Source organism: Delphinus delphis, chromosome 10 (assembly GCF_949987515.2).
Source record: "Delphinus delphis chromosome 10, mDelDel1.2, whole genome shotgun sequence".
Taxonomy (NCBI): domain Eukaryota; kingdom Metazoa; phylum Chordata; class Mammalia; order Artiodactyla; family Delphinidae; genus Delphinus; species Delphinus delphis.
In genome coordinates, this window is record NC_082692.2 from 104,547,306 (window position 1) to 104,569,427 (window position 22,122).

A 22,122-nucleotide genomic window follows, 5' to 3' on the forward strand; every position below is an offset into this window, starting at 1 on the left:
GGGTTAGGGTCAGGGTTCGGGCTAAGGTTAGGGTTAGGGGACGGGGACGGTTTAGGGTTCAGGTGAGGGTACAGCAACGCTTTAGGGGGAGCGTGCGTGTGAGGGTGCGGTTTAGCGTTAGGGTACGGGTTAGGATTAGGGGACGGGTGAGGGTCAGGCTTCGGGGAAGGGTTAGGGTTAGGTTTCGGGCTAGGGTTAGGGTTAGGGGACGGGGACGGTTTAGGGTCCAGGTGAGGGTACGGCAACGCTTTAGGGGGAGCGTGCGTGTGAGGGTGCAGTTTAGCGTTAGGGTACGGGTTAGGATTAGGGGACGGGTGAGGGTCAGGCTTCGGGGAAGGGTTAGGGTTAGGGTTCGGGCTAGGGTTAGGGTTAGGGGACGGGGACGGTTTAGGGTCCAGGTGAGGGTACGGCAACGCTTTAGGGGGAGCGTGCGTGTGAGGGTGCGGTTTAGCGTTAGGGTACGGGTTAGGATTAGGGGACGGGTGAGGGTCAGGCTTCGGGGAAGGGTTAGGGTTAGGGTTCGGGCTAGGGTTAGGGTTAGGGGACGGGGACGGTTTAGGGTCCAGTAAAGGGTACGGCAGCGCTTTAGGGGGAGCGTGCGTGTGAGGGCGCGTGATAGTGTTAGCGTACGGGTTAGGATTAGGGGACGGGTGAGGGTCAGGCTTCGGGGAAGGGTTAGGGTTAGGGTTCGGGCTAGGGTTAGGGTTAGGGGACGGGGACGGTTTAGGGTCCAGGTGAGGGTACGGCAACGCTTTAGGGGGAGCGTGCGTGTGAGGGCGCAGGTTAGTGTTAGGGTATGGGTTAGGATTAGGGGACGGGTGAGGGTCAGGCTTCGGGGAAGTGTTAGGGTTAGGGTTCGGGCTAGGGTTAGGGTTAGGGGACGGGGACGGTTTAGGGTCCAGGTGAGGGTACGGCAACGCTTTAGGGGGAGCGTGCGTGTTAGGGCGCGGGTTAGTGTTAGCGTACGGGTTAGGATTATGGGACGGGTGAGGGTCAGGCTTCGGGGAAGGGTTAGGGTTAGGGTTCGGGCTAGGGTTAGGGTTAGGGGACGGGGACGGTTTAGGATCCAGGTGAGGGTACGGCAACGCTTTAGGGGGAGCGTGCGTGTGAGGGCGCGGGTTAGTGTTAGCGAACGGGTTAGGATTAGGGGACGGGTGAGGGTCAGGCTTCGGGGAAGGGTTAGGGTTAGGGTTCGGGCTAGGGTTAGGGTTAGGGGACGGGGACGGTTTAGGGTACAGGTGAGGGTACGGCAACGCTTTAGGGGGAGCGTGCGTGTGAGGGCGCGGGTTAGTGTTAGCGAACGGGTTAGGATTAGGGGACGTGTGAGGGTCAGGCTTCGGGTAAGTGTTAGGGTTAGGGTTCGGGCTAGGGTTAGGGTTAGGGGACGGGGACGGTTTAGGGTCCAGGTGAGGGTACGGCAACGCTTTAGGGGGAGCGTGCATGTGAGGGCGCGGGTTAGTGTTAGCGTACGGGTTAGGATTAGGGGACGGGTGAGGGTCAGGCTTCGGGGAAGGGTTAGGGTTAGGGTTCGGGCTAGGGTTAGGGTTAGGGGACGGGGACGGATTAGGGTCCAGGTGAGGGTACGGCAACCCTTTAGGGGGAGCGTGCGTGTGAGGGCGCGGGTTAGTGTTAGCGTACGGGTTAGGATTAGGGGACGGGTGAGGGTCAGGCTTCGGGGAAGGGTTAGGGTTAGGGTTCGGTCTAGGGTTAGGGTTAGGGGACAGGGACGGTTTAGGGTCCAGGTGAGCGTACGGCAACGCTTTAGGGGGAGCATGCGTGTGAGGGCGCGGGTTAGTGTTAGCGTACGGGTTAGGATTAGGGGACGGGTGAGGGTCATGCTTCGGGGAAGGGTTAGGGTTAGGGTTCGGGCTAGGGTTAGGGTTAGGGGACGGGGACGGTTTAGGGTCCAGGTGAGGGTACGGCAACGCTTTAGGGGGAGCGTGCGTGTGAGGGTGCGGTTTAGCGTTAGGGTACGGGTTAGGATTAGGGGACGGGTGAGGGTCAGGCTTCGGGGAAGGGTTAGGGTTAGGGTTCGGGCTAGGGTTAGGGTTAGGGGACAGGGACGGTTTAGGGTCCAGGTGAGGGTACGGCAATGCTTTAGGGGGAGCGTGCGTGTGAGGGTGCGGTTTAGCGTTAGGGTACGGGTTAGGATTAGGGGACGGGTGAGGGTCAGGCTTCGGGGAAGGGTTAGGGTTAGGGTTCGGGCTAGGGTTAGGGTTAGGGGACGGGGACGGTTTAGGGTCCAGGTGAGGGTACGGCAACGCTTTAGGGGGAGCGTGCGTGTGAGGGCGCGGGTTAGTGTTAGTGTACGGGTTAGGATTAGGGGACGGGTGAGGGTCAGGCTTCGGGGAAGGGTTAGGGTTAGGGTTCGGGCTAGGGTTAGGGTTAGGGGACGGGGACGGTTTAGGGTCCAGGTGAGGGTATGGCAACGCTTTAGGGGGAGCGTGCGTGTGAGGGCGCGGGTTAGTGTTAGCGTATGGGTGAGGATTACGGGACGGGTGAGGGTCAGGCTTCGGGGAAGGGTTAGGGTTACGGTTTGGGCTAGGGTTAGGGTTAGGGGACGGGGATGGTTTAGGGTCCAGGTGAGGGTACGGCAACGCTTTAGGGGGAGCGTGCGTGTGAGGGCGCGGGTTAGTGTTAGCGTACGGGTTAGGATTAGGGGACGGGTGAGGGTCAGGCTTCGGGAAAGGGTTAGGGTTAGGGTTCGGGCTAGGGTTAGGGTTAGGGGACGGGGACGGTTTAGGGTCCAGGTGAGGGTACGGTAACGCTTTAGGGGGAGCGTGCGTGTGAGGGCGCGGGTTAGTGTCAGCGTACGGGTTAGGATTAGGGGACGGGTGAGGGTCAGGCTTCGGGGAAGGGTTAGGGTTAGGGTTCGGGCTAGGGTTAGGGTTAGGGGACGGGGACGGTTTAGGGTCCAGGTGAGGGTACGGCAACGCTTTAGGGGGAGCGTGCGTGTGAGGGCGCGGGTTAGTGTTAGCGTACGGGTTAGGATTAGGGGACGGGTGAGGGTCAGGCTTCGGGGAAGGGTTAGGGTTAGGGTTCGGGCTAGGGTTAGGGTTAGGGGACGGGGACGGTTTAGGGTCCAGGTGAGGGTACGGCAACGCTTTAGGGGGAGCGTGCGTGTGAGGGCGCGGGTTAGTGTTAGGGTACGGGTTAGGATTAGGGGACGTGTGAGGGTCAGGCTTCGGGGAAGGGTTAGGGTTAGGGTTCGGGCTAGGGTTAGGGTTAGGGGACGGGGACGGTTTAGGGTCCAGGTGAGGGTACGGCAACGCTTTAGGGGGAGCGTGCATGTGAGGGCGCGGGTTAGTGTTAGCGTACGGGTTAGGATTAGGGGACGGGTGAGGGTCAGGCTTCGGGGAAGGGTTAGGGTTAGGGTTCGGGCTAGGGTTAGGGTTAGGGGACGGGGACGGTTTAGGGTCCAGGTGATGGTACGGCAACGCTTTAGGGGGAGCGTGCGTGTGAGGGCGCGGGTTAGTGTTAGCGTACGGGTTAGGATTAGGGGACGGGTGAGGGTCAGGCTTCGGGTAAGGGTTAGGGTTAGGGTTCGGGCTAGGGTTAGGGTTAGGGGACGGGGACGGTTTAGGGTCCAGGTGAGGGTACGGCAACGCTTTAGGGGGAGCGTGCGTGTGAGGGCGCGGGTTAGTGTTAGCGTACGGGTTAGGATTATGGGACGGGTGAGTGTCAGGCTTCGGGGAAGGGTTAGGGTTAGGGTTCGGGCTAGGGTTAGGGTTAGGGGACGGGGACGGTTTAGGGTCCAGGTGAGGGTACGGCAGCGCTTTAGGGGGAGCGTGCGTGTGAGGGCGCGCGATAGTGTTAGCGTACGGGTTAGGATTAGTGGACGGGTGAGGGTCAGGCTTCGGGGAAGGGTTAGGGTTAGGGTTCGGGCTAGGGTTAGGGTTAGGGGACGGGGACGGTTTAGGGTCCAGGTGAGGGTACGGCAACGCTTTAGGGGGAGCGTGCGTGTGAGGGCGCGGGTTAGTGTTAGGGTATGGGTTAGGATTAGGGGACGGGTGAGGGTCAGGCTTCGGGGAAGGGTTAGGGTTAGGGTTCGGGCTAGGGTTAGGGTTAGGGGATGGGGACGGTTTAGGGTCCAGGTGAGGGTACGGCAACGCTTTAGGGGGAGCGTGCGTGTTAGGGCGCGGGTTAGTGTTAGCGTACGGGTTAGGATTAGGGGACGGGTGAGGGTCAGGCTTCGGGGAAGGGTTAGGGTTAGGTTTCGGGCTAGGGTTAGGGTTAGGGGACGGGGACGGTTTAGGATCCAGGTGAGGGTACGGCAACGCTTTAGGGGGAGCGTGCGTGTGAGGGCGCGGTTTAGTGTTAGCGAACGGGTTAGGATTAGGGGACGGGTGAGGGTCATGCTTCGGGGAAGGGTTAGGGTTAGGGTTCGGGCTAGGGTTAGGGTTAGGGGACGGGGACGGTTTAGGGTCCAGGTGAGGGTACGGCAACGCTTTAGGGGGAGCGTGCGTGTGAGGGTGCGGGTTAGTGTTAGCGTACGGGTTAGGATTACGGGACGGGTGAGGGTCAGGCTTCGGGTAAGTGTTAGGGTTAGGGTTCCGGCTAGGGTTAGGGTTAGGGGACGGGGACGGTTTAGGGTCCAGGTGAGGGTACGGCAACGCTTTAGGGGGAGCGTGCGTGTGAGGGCGCGGGTTAGTGTTAGCGTACGGGTTAGGATTAGGGGACGGGTGAGGGTCAGGCTTCGGGGAAGTGTTAGGGTTAGGGTTCGGGCTAGGGTTAGGGTTAGGGGACGGGGACGGTTTAGGGTCCAGGTGAGGGTACGGCAACGCTTTAGGGGGAGCGTGCGTGTGAGGGTGCGGGTTAGTGTTAGCGTACGGGTTAGGATTACGGGACGGGTGAGGGTCAGGCTTCGGGTAAGTGTTAGGGTTAGGGTTCGGGCTAGGGTTAGGGTTAGGGGACGGGGACGGTTTAGGGTCCAGGTGAGGGTACGGCAACGCTTTAGGGGGAGCGTGCGTGTGAGGGCGCGGGTTAGTGTTAGCGTACGGGTTAGGATTAGGGGACGGGTGAGGGTCAGGCTTCGGGGAAGGGTTAGGGTTAGGGTTCGGGCTAGGGTTAGGGTTAGGGGATGGGGACGGATTAGGGTCCAGGTGAGGGTACGGCAACCCTTTAGGGGGAGCGTGCGTGTGAGGGCGCGGGTTAGTGTTAGCGTACGGGTTAGGATTAGGGGACGGGTGAGGGTCAGGCTTCGGGGAAGGGTTAGGGTTAGGGTTCGGGCTAGGGTTAGGGTTAGGGGACAGGGACGGTTTAGGGTCCAGGTGAGCGTACGGCAACGCTTTAGGGGGAGCATGCGTGTGAGGGCGCGGGTTAGTGTTAGCGTACGGGTTAGGATTAGGGGACGGGTGAGGGTCATGCTTCGGGGAAGGGTTAGGGTTAGGGTTCGGGCTAGGGTTAGGGTTAGGGGACGGGGACGGTTTAGGGTCCAGGTGAGGGTACGGCAACGCTTTAGGGGGAGCGTGCGTGTGAGGGTGCGGTTTAGCGTTAGGGTACGGGTTAGGATTAGGGGACGGGTGAGGGTCAGGCTTCGGGGAAGGGTTAGGGTTAGGGTTCGGGCTAGGGTTAGGGTTAGGGGACGGGGACGGTTTAGGGTCCAGGTGAGGGTACGGCAATGCTTTAGGGGGAGCGTGCGTGTGAGGGTGCGGTTTAGCGTTAGGGTACGGGTTAGGATTAGGGGACGGGTGAGGGTCAGGCTTCGGGGAAGGGTTAGGGTTAGGGCTCGGGCTAGGGTTAGGGTTAGGGGACGGGGACGGTTTAGGGTCCAGGTGAGGGTACGGCAACGCTTTAGGGGGAGCGTGCGTGTGAGGGCGCGGGTTAGTGTTAGCGTATGGGTTAGGATTAGGGGACGGGTGAGGGTCAGGCTTCGGGGAAGGGTTAGGGTTAGGGTTCGGGCTAGGGTTAGGGTTAGGGGACGGGGACGGTTTACGGTCCAGGTGAGGGTACGGCAACGCTTTAGGGGGAGCGTGCGTGTGAGGGCGCGGGTTAGTGTTAGCGAACGGGTTAGGATTAGGGGACGGGTGAGGGTCAGGCTTCGGGGAAGGGTTAGGGTTAGGGTTCGGGCTAGGGTTAGGGTTAGGGGACGGGGACGGTTTAGGGTCCAGGTGAGGGTACGGCAACGCTTTAGGGGGAGCGTGCGTGTGAGGGCGCGGGTTAGTGTTAGCGAACGGGTTAGGATTAGGGGACGTGTGAGGGTCAGGCTTCGGGTAAGTGTTAGGGTTAGGGTTCGGGCTAGGGTTAGGGTTAGGGGACGGGGACGGTTTAGGGTCCAGGTGAGGGTACGGCAACGCTTTAGGGGGAGCGTGCGTGTGAGGGCGCGGGTTAGTGTTAGCGTACGGGTTAGGATTAGGGGACGTGTGAGGGTCAGGCTTCGGGGAAGGGTTAGGGTTAGGGTTCGGGCTAGGGTTAGGGTTAGGGGACGGGGACGGATTAGGGTCCAGGTGAGGGTACGGCAACCCTTTAGGGGGAGCGTGCGTGTGAGGGCGCGGGTTAGTGTTAGCGTACGGGTTAGGATTAGGGGACGGGTGAGGGTCAGGCTTCGGGGAAGGGTTAGGGTTAGGGTTCGGGCTAGGGTTAGGGTTAGGGGACAGGGACGGTTTAGGGTCCAGGTGAGCGTACGGCAACGCTTTAGGGGGAGCATGCGTGTGAGGGCGCGGGTTAGTGTTAGCGTACGGGTTAGGATTAGGGGACGGGTGAGGGTCATGCTTCGGGGAAGGGTTAGGGTTAGGGTTCGGGCTAAGGTTAGGGTTAGGGGACGGGGACGGTTTAGGGTTCAGGTGAGGGTACAGCAACGCTTTAGGGGGAGCGTGCGTGTGAGGGCGCGGGTTAGTGTTAGCGTACGGGTTAGGATTACGGGACGGGTGAGGGTCAGGCTTCGGGTAAGTGTTAGGGTTAGGGTTCGGGCTAGGGTTAGGGTTAGGGGACGGGGACGGTTTAGGGTCCAGGTGAGGGTACGGCAACGCTTTAGGGGGAGCGTGCGTGTGAGGGCGCGGGTTAGTGTTAGCGTACGGGTTAGGATTAGGGGACGGGTGAGGGTCAGGCTTCGGGGAAGGGTTAGGGTTAGGGTTCGGGCTAGGGTTAGGGTTAGGGGACGGGGACGGATTAGGGTCCAGGTGAGGGTACGGCAACCCTTTAGGGGGAGCGTGCGTGTGAGGGCGCGGGTTAGTGTTAGCGTACGGGTTAGGATTAGGGGACGGGTGAGGGTCAGGCTTCGGGGAAGGGTTAGGGTTAGGGTTCGGGCTAGGGTTAGGCTTAGGGGACAGGGACGGTTTAGGGTCCAGGTGAGCGTACGGCAACGCTTTAGGGGGAGCATGCGTGTGAGGGCGCGGGTTAGTGTTAGCGTACGGGTTAGGATTAGGGGACGGGTGAGGGTCATGCTTCGGGGAAGGGTTAGGGTTAGGGTTCGGGCTAGGGTTAGGGTTAGGGGACGGGGACGGTTTAGGGTCCAGGTGAGGGTACGGCAACGCTTTAGGGGGAGCGTGCGTGTGAGGGTGCGGTTTAGCGTTAGGGTACGGGTTAGGATTAGGGGACGGGTGAGGGTCAGGCTTCGGGGAAGGGTTAGGGTTAGGGTTCGGGCTAGGGTTAGGGTTAGGGGACGGGGACGGTTTAGGGTCCAGGTGAGGGTACGGCAATGCTTTAGGGGGAGCGTGCGTGTGAGGGTGCGGTTTAGCGTTAGGGTACGGGTTAGGATTAGGGGACGGGTGAGGGTCAGGCTTCGGGGAAGGGTTAGGGTTAGGGCTCGGGCTAGGGTTAGGGTTAGGGGACGGGGACGGTTTAGGGTCCAGGTGAGGGTACGGCAACGCTTTAGGGGGAGCGTGCGTGTGAGGGCGCGGGTTAGTGTTAGCGTATGGGTTAGGATTAGGGGACGGGTGAGGGTCAGGCTTCGGGGAAGGGTTAGGGTTAGGGTTCGGGCTAGGGTTAGGGTTAGGGGACGGGGACGGTTTACGGTCCAGGTGAGGGTACGGCAACGCTTTAGGGGGAGCGTGCGTGTGAGGGCGCGGGTTAGTGTTAGCGAACGGGTTAGGATTAGGGGACGGGTGAGGGTCAGGCTTCGGGGAAGGGTTAGGGTTAGGGTTCGGGCTAGGGTTAGGGTTAGGGGACGGGGACGGTTTAGGGTCCAGGTGAGGGTACGGCAACGCTTTAGGGGGAGCGTGCGTGTGAGGGCGCGGGTTAGTGTTAGCGAACGGGTTAGGATTAGGGGACGTGTGAGGGTCAGGCTTCGGGTAAGTGTTAGGGTTAGGGTTCGGGCTAGGGTTAGGGTTAGGGGACGGGGACGGTTTAGGGTCCAGGTGAGGGTACGGCAACGCTTTAGGGGGAGCGTGCGTGTGAGGGCGCGGGTTAGTGTTAGCGTACGGGTTAGGATTAGGGGACGTGTGAGGGTCAGGCTTCGGGGAAGGGTTAGGGTTAGGGTTCGGGCTAGGGTTAGGGTTAGGGGACGGGGACGGATTAGGGTCCAGGTGAGGGTACGGCAACCCTTTAGGGGGAGCGTGCGTGTGAGGGCGCGGGTTAGTGTTAGCGTACGGGTTAGGATTAGGGGACGGGTGAGGGTCAGGCTTCGGGGAAGGGTTAGGGTTAGGGTTCGGGCTAGGGTTAGGGTTAGGGGACAGGGACGGTTTAGGGTCCAGGTGAGCGTACGGCAACGCTTTAGGGGGAGCATGCGTGTGAGGGCGCGGGTTAGTGTTAGCGTACGGGTTAGGATTAGGGGACGGGTGAGGGTCATGCTTCGGGGAAGGGTTAGGGTTAGGGTTCGGGCTAAGGTTAGGGTTAGGGGACGGGGACGGTTTAGGGTTCAGGTGAGGGTACAGCAACGCTTTAGGGGGAGCGTGCGTGTGAGGGCGCGGGTTAGTGTTAGCGTACGGGTTAGGATTACGGGACGGGTGAGGGTCAGGCTTCGGGTAAGTGTTAGGGTTAGGGTTCCGGCTAGGGTTAGGGTTAGGGGACGGGGACGGTTTAGGGTCCAGGTGAGGGTACGGCAACGCTTTAGGGGGAGCGTGCGTGTGAGGGCGCGGGTTAGTGTTAGCGTACGGGTTAGGATTAGGGGACGGGTGAGGGTCAGGCTTCGGGGAAGGGTTAGGGTTAGGGTTCGGGCTAGGGTTAGGGTTAGGGGATGGGGACGGATTAGGGTCCAGGTGAGGGTACGGCAACCCTTTAGGGGGAGCGTGCGTGTGAGGGCGCGGGTTAGTGTTAGCGTACGGGTTAGGATTAGGGGACGGGTGAGGGTCAGGCTTCGGGGAAGGGTTAGGGTTAGGGTTCGGGCTAGGGTTAGGGTTAGGGGACAGGGACGGTTTAGGGTCCAGGTGAGCGTACGGCAACGCTTTAGGGGGAGCATGCGTGTGAGGGCGCGGGTTAGTGTTAGCGTACGGGTTAGGATTAGGGGACGGGTGAGGGTCATGCTTCGGGGAAGGGTTAGGGTTAGGGTTCGGGCTAGGGTTAGGGTTAGGGGACGGGGACGGTTTAGGGTCCAGGTGAGGGTACGGCAACGCTTTAGGGGGAGCGTGCGTGTGAGGGTGCGGTTTAGCGTTAGGGTACGGGTTAGGATTAGGGGACGGGTGAGGGTCAGGCTTCGGGGAAGGGTTAGGGTTAGGGTTCGGGCTAGGGTTAGGGTTAGGGGACGGGGACGGTTTAGGGTCCAGGTGAGGGTACGGCAATGCTTTAGGGGGAGCGTGCGTGTGAGGGTGCGGTTTAGCGTTAGGGTACGGGTTAGGATTAGGGGACGGGTGAGGGTCAGGCTTCGGGGAAGGGTTAGGGTTAGGGCTCGGGCTAGGGTTAGGGTTAGGGGACGGGGACGGTTTAGGGTCCAGGTGAGGGTACGGCAACGCTTTAGGGGGAGCGTGCGTGTGAGGGCGCGGGTTAGTGTTAGCGTATGGGTTAGGATTAGGGGACGGGTGAGGGTCAGGCTTCGGGGAAGGGTTAGGGTTAGGGTTCGGGCTAGGGTTAGGGTTAGGGGACGGGGACGGTTTACGGTCCAGGTGAGGGTACGGCAACGCTTTAGGGGGAGCGTGCGTGTGAGGGCGCGGGTTAGTGTTAGCGAACGGGTTAGGATTAGGGGACGGGTGAGGGTCAGGCTTCGGGGAAGGGTTAGGGTTAGGGTTCGGGCTAGGGTTAGGGTTAGGGGACGGGGACGGTTTAGGGTCCAGGTGAGGGTACGGCAACGCTTTAGGGGGAGCGTGCGTGTGAGGGCGCGGGTTAGTGTTAGCGAACGGGTTAGGATTAGGGGACGTGTGAGGGTCAGGCTTCGGGTAAGTGTTAGGGTTAGGGTTCGGGCTAGGGTTAGGGTTAGGGGACGGGGACGGTTTAGGGTCCAGGTGAGGGTACGGCAACGCTTTAGGGGGAGCGTGCGTGTGAGGGCGCGGGTTAGTGTTAGCGTACGGGTTAGGATTAGGGGACGTGTGAGGGTCAGGCTTCGGGGAAGGGTTAGGGTTAGGGTTCGGGCTAGGGTTAGGGTTAGGGGACGGGGACGGATTAGGGTCCAGGTGAGGGTACGGCAACCCTTTAGGGGGAGCGTGCCTGTGAGGGCGCGGGTTAGTGTTAGCGTACGGGTTAGGATTAGGGGACGGGTGAGGGTCAGGCTTCGGGGAAGGGTTAGGGTTAGGGTTCGGGCTAGGGTTAGGGTTAGGGGACAGGGACGGTTTAGGGTCCAGGTGAGCGTACGGCAACGCTTTAGGGGGAGCATGCGTGTGAGGGCGCGGGTTAGTGTTAGCGTACGGGTTAGGATTAGGGGACGGGTGAGGGTCATGCTTCGGGGAAGGGTTAGGGTTAGGGTTCGGGCTAAGGTTAGGGTTAGGGGACGGGGACGGTTTAGGGTTCAGGTGAGGGTACAGCAACGCTTTAGGGGGAGCGTGCGTGTGAGGGCGCGGGTTAGTGTTAGCGTACGGGTTAGGATTACGGGACGGGTGAGGGTCAGGCTTCGGGTAAGTGTTAGGGTTAGGGTTCGGGCTAGGGTTAGGGTTAGGGGACGGGGACGGTTTAGGGTCCAGGTGAGGGTACGGCAACGCTTTAGGGGGAGCGTGCGTGTGAGGGCGCGGGTTAGTGTTAGCGTACGGGTTAGGATTAGGGGACGGGTGAGGGTCAGGCTTCGGGGAAGGGTTAGGGTTAGGGTTCGGGCTAGGGTTAGGGTTAGGGGATGGGGACGGATTAGGGTCCAGGTGAGGGTACGGCAACCCTTTAGGGGGAGCGTGCGTGTGAGGGCGCGGGTTAGTGTTAGCGTACGGGTTAGGATTAGGGGACGGGTGAGGGTCAGGCTTCGGGGAAGGGTTAGGGTTAGGGTTCGGGCTAGGGTTAGGGTTAGGGGACAGGGACGGTTTAGGGTCCAGGTGAGCGTACGGCAACGCTTTAGGGGGAGCATGCGTGTGAGGGCGCGGGTTAGTGTTAGCGTACGGGTTAGGATTAGGGGACGGGTGAGGGTCATGCTTCGGGGAAGGGTTAGGGTTAGGGTTCGGGCTAGGGTTAGGGTTAGGGGACGGGGACGGTTTAGGGTCCAGGTGAGGGTACGGCAACGCTTTAGGGGGAGCGTGCGTGTGAGGGTGCGGTTTAGCGTTAGGGTACGGGTTAGGATTAGGGGACGGGTGAGGGTCAGGCTTCGGGGAAGGGTTAGGGTTAGGGTTCGGGCTAGGGTTAGGGTTAGGGGACGGGGACGGTTTAGGGTCCAGGTGAGGGTACGGCAATGCTTTAGGGGGAGCGTGCGTGTGAGGGTGCGGTTTAGCGTTAGGGTACGGGTTAGGATTAGGGGACGGGTGAGGGTCAGGCTTCGGGGAAGGGTTAGGGTTAGGGCTCGGGCTAGGGTTAGGGTTAGGGGACGGGGACGGTTTAGGGTCCAGGTGAGGGTACGGCAACGCTTTAGGGGGAGCGTGCGTGTGAGGGCGCGGGTTAGTGTTAGCGTATGGGTTAGGATTAGGGGACGGGTGAGGGTCAGGCTTCGGGGAAGGGTTAGGGTTAGGGTTCGGGCTAGGGTTAGGGTTAGGGGACGGGGACGGTTTACGGTCCAGGTGAGGGTACGGCAACGCTTTAGGGGGAGCGTGCGTGTGAGGGCGCGGGTTAGTGTTAGCGAACGGGTTAGGATTAGGGGACGGGTGAGGGTCAGGCTTCGGGGAAGGGTTAGGGTTAGGGTTCGGGCTAGGGTTAGGGTTAGGGGACGGGGACGGTTTAGGGTCCAGGTGAGGGTACGGCAACGCTTTAGGGGGAGCGTGCGTGTGAGGGCGCGGGTTAGTGTTAGCGAACGGGTTAGGATTAGGGGACGTGTGAGGGTCAGGCTTCGGGTAAGTGTTAGGGTTAGGGTTCGGGCTAGGGTTAGGGTTAGGGGACGGGGACGGTTTAGGGTCCAGGTGAGGGTACGGCAACGCTTTAGGGGGAGCGTGCGTGTGAGGGCGCGGGTTAGTGTTAGCGTACGGGTTAGGATTAGGGGACGTGTGAGGGTCAGGCTTCGGGGAAGGGTTAGGGTTAGGGTTCGGGCTAGGGTTAGGGTTAGGGGACGGGGACGGATTAGGGTCCAGGTGAGGGTACGGCAACCCTTTAGGGGGAGCGTGCGTGTGAGGGCGCGGGTTAGTGTTAGCGTACGGGTTAGGATTAGGGGACGGGTGAGGGTCAGGCTTCGGGGAAGGGTTAGGGTTAGGGTTCGGGCTAGGGTTAGGGTTAGGGGACAGGGACGGTTTAGGGTCCAGGTGAGCGTACGGCAACGCTTTAGGGGGAGCATGCGTGTGAGGGCGCGGGTTAGTGTTAGCGTACGGGTTAGGATTAGGGGACGGGTGAGGGTCATGCTTCGGGGAAGGGTTAGGGTTAGGGTTCGGGCTAAGGTTAGGGTTAGGGGACGGGGACGGTTTAGGGTTCAGGTGAGGGTACAGCAACGCTTTAGGGGGAGCGTGCGTGTGAGGGCGCGGGTTAGTGTTAGCGTACGGGTTAGGATTACGGGACGGGTGAGGGTCAGGCTTCGGGTAAGTGTTAGGGTTAGGGTTCGGGCTAGGGTTAGGGTTAGGGGACGGGGACGGTTTAGGGTCCAGGTGAGGGTACGGCAACGCTTTAGGGGGAGCGTGCGTGTGAGGGCGCGGGTTAGTGTTAGCGTACGGGTTAGGATTAGGGGACGGGTGAGGGTCAGGCTTCGGGGAAGGGTTAGGGTTAGGGTTCGGGCTAGGGTTAGGGTTAGGGGATGGGGACGGATTAGGGTCCAGGTGAGGGTACGGCAACCCTTTAGGGGGAGCGTGCGTGTGAGGGCGCGGGTTAGTGTTAGCGTACGGGTTAGGATTAGGGGACGGGTGAGGGTCAGGCTTCGGGGAAGGGTTAGGGTTAGGGTTCGGGCTAGGGTTAGGGTTAGGGGACAGGGACGGTTTAGGGTCCAGGTGAGCGTACGGCAACGCTTTAGGGGGAGCATGCGTGTGAGGGCGCGGGTTAGTGTTAGCGTACGGGTTAGGATTAGGGGACGGGTGAGGGTCATGCTTCGGGGAAGGGTTAGGGTTAGGGTTCGGGCTAGGGTTAGGGTTAGGGGACGGGGACGGTTTAGGGTCCAGGTGAGGGTACGGCAACGCTTTAGGGGGAGCGTGCGTGTGAGGGTGCGGTTTAGCGTTAGGGTACGGGTTAGGATTAGGGGACGGGTGAGGGTCAGGCTTCGGGGAAGGGTTAGGGTTAGGGTTCGGGCTAGGGTTAGGGTTAGGGGACGGGTGAGGGTCATGCTTCGGGGAAGGGTTAGGTTTAGGGTTCGGGCTAGGGTTAGGGTTAGGGGACGGGGACGGTTTAGGGTCCAGGTGAGGGTACGGCAACGCTTTCGGGGGTGCGTGCGTGTGAGGGTGTGGTTTAGCGTTAGGGTACGGGTTAGGATTAGGGGACGGGTGAGGGTCAGGCTTCGGGGAAGGGTTAGGGTTAGGGTTCGGGCTAGGGTTAGGGTTAGGGGACGGGGACGGTTTAGGGTCCAGGTGAGGGTACGGCAATGCTTTAGGGGGAGCGTGCGTGTGAGGGTGCGGTTTAGCGTTAGGGTACGGGTTAGGATTAGGGGACGGGTGAGGGTCAGGCTTCGGGGAAGGGTTAGGGTTAGGGTTCGGGCTAGGGTTAGGGTTAGGGGACGGGGACGGTTTAGGGTCCAGGTGAGGGTACGGCAACGCTTTAGGGGGAGCGTGCGTGTGAGGGCGCGGGGTAGTGTTAGTGTACGGGTTAGGATTAGGGGACGGGTGAGGGTCAGGCTTCGGGGAAGGGTTAGGGTTAGGGTTCGGGCTAGGGTTAGGGTTAGGGGACGGGGACGGTTTAGGGTCCAGGTGAGGGTATGGCAACGCTTTAGGGGGAGCGTGCGTGTGAGGGCGCGGGTTAGTGTTAGCGTATGGGTGAGGATTACGGGACGGGTGAGGGTCAGGCTTCGGGGAAGGGTTAGGGTTAGGGTTCGGGCTAGGGTTAGGGTTAGGGGACGGGGATGGTTTAGGGTCCAGGTGAGCGTACGGCAACGCTTTAGGGGGAGCGTGCGTGTGAGGGCGCGGGTTAGTGTTAGCGAACGGGTTAGGATTAGGGGACGGGTGAGGGTCAGGCTTCGGGGAAGGGTTAGGGTTAGGGTTCGGGCTAGGGTTAGGGTTAGGGGACGGGGACGGTTTAGGGTCCAGGTGAGGGTACGGCAACGCTTTAGGGGGAGCGTGCGTGTGAGGGCGCGGGTTAGTGTTAGCGTACGGGTTAGGATTAGGGGACGGGTGAGGGTCAGGCTTCGGGGAAGGGTTAGGGTTAGGGTTCGGGCTAGGGTTAGGGTTAGGGGACGGGGACGGTTTAGGATCCAGGTGAGGGTACGGCAACGCTTTAGGGGGAGCGTGCGTGTGAGGGCGCGGGTCAGTGTTAGCGTACGGGTTAGGATTAGGGGACGGGTGAGGGTCAGGCTTCGGGGAAGGGTTAGGGTTAGGGTTCGGGCTAGGGTTAGGGTTAGGTGACGGGGACGGTTTAGGGTCCAGGTGAGGGTACGGCAACGCTTTAGGGGGAGCGTGCGTGTGAGGGCGCGGGTTAGTGTTAGCATACGGGTGAGGATTACGGGACGGGTGAGGGTCAGGCTTCGGGGAAGGGTTAAGGTTAGGGTTTGGGCTAGGGTTAGGGTTAGGGGACGGGGACGGTTTAGGGTCCAGGTGAGGGTACGGCAATGCTTTAGGGGGAGCGTGCGTGTGAGGGCGCGGGTTAGTGTTAGCGTACGGGTTAGGATTAGGGGACGGTGAGGGTCAGGCTTCGGCGAAGGGTTAGGGTTAGGGTTCGGGCTAGGGTTAGGGTTAGAGGACGGGGACGGTTTAGGGTCCAGGTGTGGGTACCGCAACGCTTTAGGGGGAACGTGCGTGTGAGGGCGCGGGTTAGTGTTAGCGTACGGGTTAGGATTAGGGGACGGGTGAGGGTCAGGCTTCGGGGAAGGGTTAGGGTTAGGGTTCGGGCTAGGGTTAGGGTTAGGTGACGGGGACGGTTTAGGGTCCAGGTGAGGGTACGGCAACGCTTTAGGGGGAGCGTGCGTGTGAGGGCGCGGGTTAGTGTTAGCATACGGGTGAGGATTACGGGACGGGTGAGGGTCAGGCTTCGGGGAAGGGTTAAGGTTAGGGTTCGGGCTAGGGTTAGGGTTAGGGGACGGGGACGGTTTAGGGTCCAGGTGAGGGTACGGCAATGCTTTAGGGGGAGCGTGCGTGTGAGGGCGCGGGTTAGTGTTAGCGTACGGGTTAGGATTAGGGGACGGTGAGGGTCAGGCTTCGGCGAAGGGTTAGGGTTAGGGTTCGGGCTAGGGTTAGGGTTAGGGGACGGGGACGGTTTAGGGTCCAGGTGTGGGTACGGCAACGCTTTAGGGGGAACGTGCGTGTGAGGGCGCGGGTTAGTGTTAGCGTACGGGTTAGGATTAGGGGACGGGTGAGGGTCAGGCTTCGGGGAAGGGTTAGGGTTAGGGTTCGGGCTAGGGTTAGGGTTAGGGGACGGGGACGGTTTAGGGTCCAGGTGAGGGTACGGCAACGCTTTAGGGGGAGCGTGCGTGTGAGGGCGCGCGATAGTGTTAGCGTACGGCTTAGGATTAGGGGACGGGTGAGGGTCAGGCTTCGGGGAAGGGTTAGGGTTAGGGTTCGGGCTAGGGTTAGGGTTAGGGGACGGGGACGGTTTACGGTCCAGGTGAGGGTACGGCAACGCTTTAGGGGGAGCGTGCGTGTGAGGGCACGGGTTAGTGTTAGGGTACGGGTTAGGATTAGGGGACGGGTGAGGGTCAGGCTTCGGGGAAGGGTTAGGGTTAGGGTTCGGGCTAGGGTTAGGGTTAGGGGACGGGGACGGTTTAGGGTCCAGGTGAGGGTACGGCAACGCTTTAGGGGGAGCGTGCGTGTGAGGGCGCGGGTTAGTGTTAGCGTACGGGTTAGGATTAGGGGACGGGTGAGGGTCAGGCTTCTGGGAAGGGTTAGGGTTAGGGTTCGGGCTAGGGTTAGGGTTAGGGGACGGGGACGGTTTAGGGTCCAGGTGAGGGTACGGCAACGCTTTAGGGGGAGCGTGCGTGTGAGGGCGCGGGTTAGTGTTAGCGTACGGGTTAGGATTAGCGGACGGGTGAGGGTCAGGCTTCGGGGAAGGGTTAGGGTTGGTGTTCGGGCTAGGGTTAGGGTTAGGGGACGGGGACGGTTTAGGGTCCAGGTGAGGGTACGGCAACGCTTTAGGGGGAGCGTGCGTGTGAGGGCGCGGGTTAGTGTTAGCGTACGGGTTAGGATTAGGGGACGGGTGAGCGTCAGGCTTCGGGGAAGTCTTAGGGTTAGCGTTCGGGCTAGGGTTAGGGTTAGGAGACGGGGACGGTTTAGGGTCCAGGTGAGGGTACGGCAACGCTTTAGGGGGAGCGTGCCTGTGAGGGCGCGGGTTAGTGTTAGCGTACGGGTTAGGATTAGGAGACGGGTGAGGGTCAGGCTTCGGGGAAGGGTTAGGGTTAGGGTTCGGGCTAGGGTTAGGGTTAGGGGACGGGGACGGTTTAGGGTCCAGGTGAGGGTACGGCAACGCTTTAGGGGGAGCGTGCGTGTGAGGGCGCGGGTTAGTGTTAGCATACGGGTTAGGATTAGGGGACGGGTGAGGGTCAGGCTTCGGCGAAGGGTTAGGGTTAGGGTTCGGGCTAGGGTTAGGGTTAGGGGACGGGGACGCTTTAGGGTCCAGGTGAGGGTACGGCAACGCTTTAGGGTGAGCGTGCGTGTGAGGGCGCGGATTAGTGTTAGCGTACGGGTTAGGATTAGGGGACGGGTGAGGGTCAGGCTTCGGGGAAGGGTTAGGGTTAGGGTTAGGGCTAGGGTTAGGGTTAGGGGACGGGGACGGTTTAGGGTCCAGGTGAGGGTACGGCAACGCTTTAGGGGGAGCGTGCGTGTGAGGGCGCGGGTTAGTGTTAGCGTACGGGTTAGGATTAGGGGACGGGTGAGGGTCAGGCTTCTGGGAAGGGTTAGGGTTAGGGTTCGGGCTAGGGTTAGGGTTAGGTGACGGGGACGGTTTAGGGTCCAGGTGAGGGTACGGCAACGCTTTAGGGGGAGCGTGCGTGTGAGGGTGCGGGTTAGTGTTAGCGTACGTGTTAGGATTAGGGGACGGGTGAGGGTCAGGCTTCGGGGAAGGGTTAGGGTTAGGGTTCGTGCTAGGGTTAGGGTTAGGGGACGGGGATGGTTTAGGGTCCAGGTGAGGGTACGGCAACGCTTTAGGGGGAGCGTGCGTGTGAGGGCGCGGGTTAGTGTTAGGGTATGGGTTAGGATTAGGGGACGGGTGAGGGTCAGGCTTCGGGGAAGGGTTAGGGTTAGGGTTCGGGCTAGGGTTAGGGTTAGGGGACGGGGACGGTTTAGGGTCCAGGTGAGGGTACGGCAACGCTTTAGGGGGAGCGTGCGTGTGAGGGCGCGGGTTAGTGTTAGCGTACGGGTTAGGATTAGGGAACGGGTGAGGGTCAGGCTTCGGGTAAGGGTTAGGGTTAGGGTTCGGGCTAGGGTTAGGGTTAGGGGACGGGGACGGTTTAGGGTCCAGGTGAGGGTACGGCAACGCTTTAGTGGGAGCGTGCGTGTGAGGGCGCAGGTTAGTGTTAGCGTACGGGTTAGGATTAGGGGACGAGTGAGGGTCAGGCTTCGGGGAAGGGTTAGGGTTAGGGTTCGGGCTAGGGTTAGGGGACGGGGACGGTTTAGGGTCCAGGTGAGGGTACGGCAACGCATTAGGGGGAGCGTGCGTGTGAGGGCGCGGGTTAGTGTTAGCGTATGGGTTAGGATTAGGGGACAGGTGAGGGTCAGGCTTCGGGGAAGAGTTAGGGTTAGGGTTCGGGCTAGGGTTAGGGTTAGGGGACGGGGACGGTTTAGGGTCCAGGTGTGGGTACGGCAACGCTTTAGGGGGAACGTGCGTGTGAGGGCGCGGGTTAGTGTTAGCGTACGGGTTAGGATTAGGGGACGGGTGAGGGTCAGGCTTCGGGGAAGGGTTAGGGTTAGGGTTCGGGCTAGGGTTAGGGTTAGGGGACGGGGACGGTTTAGGGTCCAGGTGAGGGTACGGCAACGCTTTAGGGGGAGCGTGCGTGTGAGGGCGCGCGATAGTGTTAGCGTACGGCTTAGGATTAGGGGACGGGTGAGGGTCAGGCTTCGGGGAAGCGTTAGGGTTAGGGTTCGGGCTAGGGTTAGGGTTAGGGGACGGGGACGGTTTACGGTTCAGGTGAGGGTACGGCAACGCTTTAGGGGGAGCGTGCGTGTGAGGACACGGGTTAGTGTTAGCGTACGGGTTAGGATTAGGGGACGGGTGAGGGTCAGGCTTCGGGGAAGGGTTAGGGTTAGGGTTCGGGCTAGGGTTAGGGTTAGGGGACGGGGATGGTTTAGGGTCCAGGTGAGGGTATGGCAACGCTTTAGGGGGAGCGTGCGTGTGAGGGCGCGGGTTAGTGTTAGCGTACGGGTTACGATTAGGGGACGGGTGAGGGTCAGGCTTCCGGGAAGGGTTAGGGTTGGTGTTCGGGCTAGGGTTAGGCTTAGGGGACGGGGACGGTTTAGGGTCCAGGTGAGGGTACGGCAACGCTTTAGGGGGAGCGTGCGTGTGAGGGCGCGGGTTAGTGTTAGCGTACGGGTTAGGATTAGGGGACGGGTGAGGGTCAGGCTTCGGGGAAGGGTTAGGGTTAGGGTTCGGGCTAGGGTTAGGGTTAGGGGACGGGGACGGTTTAGGGTCCAGGTGAGGGTACGGCAACGCTTTAGGGGGAGCGTGCGTGTGAGGGCGCGGGTTAGTGTTAGGGTATGGGTTAGGATTAGGGGACGGGTGAGGGTCAGGCTTCGGGGAAGGGTTAGGGTTATTGTTCGGGCTAGGGTTAGTGTTAGGGGAAGGGGACGGTTTAGGGTCCAGGTGAGGGTACGGAAACGCTTTAGAGGGAGCGTGCGTGTGAGGGCGTGGGTTAGTGGTAGCGTACGGGTTAGGATTAGGGGACGGGTGAGGGTCAGGCTTCGGGGAAGGGTTAGGGTTAGGGTTCGGGCTAGGGTTAGGGTTAGGGGACGGGGACGTTTTAGGGTCCAGGTGAGGGTACGGCAACGCTTTAGGGGGAGCGTGCGTGTGAGGTCGCAGGTTAGTGTTAGCGTACGGGTTAGGATTAGGGGACGGGTGAGGGTCAGGCTTCGGGGAAGGGTTAGGGTTAGGGTTCGGGCTAGGGTTAGGGTTAGGGGACGGGGACGGTTTAGGGTCCAGGTGAGGGTACGGCAACGCTTTAGCGGGAGCGTGCGTGTGAGGGCGCGGGTTAGTGTTAGCGTATGGGTCAGGATTAGGGGACAGGTGAGGGTCAGGCTTCGGGGAAGAGTTAGGGTTAGGGTTCGGGCTAGGGTTAGGGTTAGGGGACGGGGACGGTTTCGGGTCCAGCTGAGGGTACGGCAACGCTTTAGGGCGAGCGTGCGTGTGAGGGCGCGGGTTAGTGTTAGCGTACGGGTGAGGATTACGGGACGGGTGAGGGTCAGGCTTCGGGGAAGGGTTAGGGTTAGGGTTCGGGCTAGGGTTAGGGTTAGGGGACGGGGACGGTTTAGGGTCCAGGTGAGGGTATGGCAACGCTTTAGGGGGAGCGTGCGTGTGAGGGCGCGGGTTAGTGTTAGCGTACGGGTTAGGATTAGGGGACGGGTGAGGGTCAGGCTTCGGGGAAGGGTTAGGGTTAGGGTTTGGGCTAGGGTTAGGGTTAGGGGACGGGGAAGGTTTAGGGTCCAGGTGAGGGTACGGCAACGCTTTAGGGGGAGCGTGCGTGTGAGGGCGCGGGTTAGTGTTAGCGTACGGGTTAGGATTAGGGGACGGGTGAGGGTCAGGCTTCGGGGAAGGGTTAGGGTTAGGGTTCGGGCTAGGGTTAGGGTTAGGGGACGGGGACGGTTTAGGGTCCAGGTGAGGGTACGGCAACGCTTTAGGGGGAGCGTGCGTGTGAGGGCGTGGGTTAGTGTTAGGGTACGGGTTAGGATTAGGGGACGGGTGAGGGTCAGGCTTCGGGGAAGGGTTAGGGTTAGGGTTCGGGCTAGGGTTAGGGTTAGGGGACGGGGACGGTTTAGGGTCCAGGTGAGGGTACGGCAACGCTTTAGGGGGAGCGTGTGTGTGAGGGCGCGGGTTAGTGTTAGGGTACGGGTTAGGATTAGGGGACGGGTGAGGGTCAGGCTTCGGGGAAGGGTTAGGGTTAGGGTTCGGGCTAGGGTTAGGGTTAGGGGACGGGGACGGTTTAGGGTCCAGGTGAGGGTACGGCAACGCTTTAGGGGGAGCGTGCGTGTGAGGGCGCGGGTTAGTGTTAGGGTATGGGTTAGGATTAGGGGACGGGTGAGGGTCAGGCTTCGGGGAAGGGTTAGGGTTAGGGTTCGGGCTAGGGTTAGGGTTAGGGGACGGGGACGGTTTAGGGTCCAGGTGAGGGTACGGCAACGCTTTAGGGGGAGCGTGCGTGTGAGGGCGCGGGTTAGTGTTAGGGTATGGGTTAGGATTAGGGGACGGGTGAGGGTCAGGCTTCGGGGAAGGGTTAGGGTTAGGGTTCGGGCTAGGGTTAGGGTTAGGGGAAGGGGACGGTTTAGGGTCCAGGTGAGGGTACGGCAACGCTTTAGGGGGAGCGTTCGTGTGAGGGCGCGGGTTAGTGTTAGCGTACGGGTTAGGATTAGGGGACGGGTGAGGGTCAGGCTTCGGGGAAGGGTTAGGGTTAGGGTTCGGGCTAGGGTTAGGGTTAGGGGACGGGGACGTTTTAGGGTCCAGGTGAGGGTACGGCAACGCTTTAGGGGGAGCGTGCGTGTGAGGGCGCAGGTTAGTGTTAGCGTACGGGTTAGGATTAGGGGACGGGTGAGGGTCAGGCTTCGGGGAAGGGTTAGGGTTACGGTTCGGGCTAAGGTTAGGGTTAGGGGACGGGGACGGTTTAGGGTCCAGGTGAGGGTACGGCAACGCTTTAGCGGGAGCGTGCGTGTGAGGGCGCGGGTTAGTGTTAGCGTATGGGTTAGGATTAGGGGACAGGTGAGGGTCAGTCTTCGGGGAAGAGTTAGGGTTAGGGTTCGGGCTAGGGTTAGGGTTAGGGGACGGGGACGGTTTCGGGTCCAGCTGAGGGTACGGCAACGCTTTAGGGCGAGCGTGCGTGTGAGGGCGCGGGTTAGTGTTAGCGTACGGGTGAGGATTACGGGACGGGTGAGGGTCAGGCTTCGGGGAAGGGTTAGGGTTAGGGTTCGGGCTAGGGTTAGGGTTAGGGGACGGGGACGGTTTAGGGTCCAGGTGAGGGTACGGCAACGCTTTAGGGGGAGCGTGCGTGTGAGGGCGCGGGTTAGTGTTAGCGTACGGGTTAGGATTAGGGGACGGGTGAGGGTCAGGCTTCGGGGAAGGGTTAGGGTTAGGGTTTGGGCTAGGGTTAGGGTTAGGGGACGGGGACGGTTTAGGGTCCAGGTGAGGGTACGGCAACGCTTTAGGGGGAGTGTGCGTGTGAGGGCGCGGCTTAGTGTTAGCGTACGGGTTAGGATTAGGGGACGGGTGAGGGTCAGGCTTCGGGGAAGGGTTAGGGTTAGGGTTCGGGCTAGGGTTAGGGTTAGGGGACGGGGACGGTTTAGGGTCCAGGTGAGGGTACGGCAACGCTTTAGGGGGAGTGTGCGTGTGAGGGCGCGGGTTAGTGTTAGGGTACGGGTTAGGATTAGGGGACGGGTGAGGGTCAGGCTTCGGGGAAGGGTTAGGGTTAGGGTTCGGGCTAGGGTTAGGGTTAGGGGACGGGGACGGTTTAGG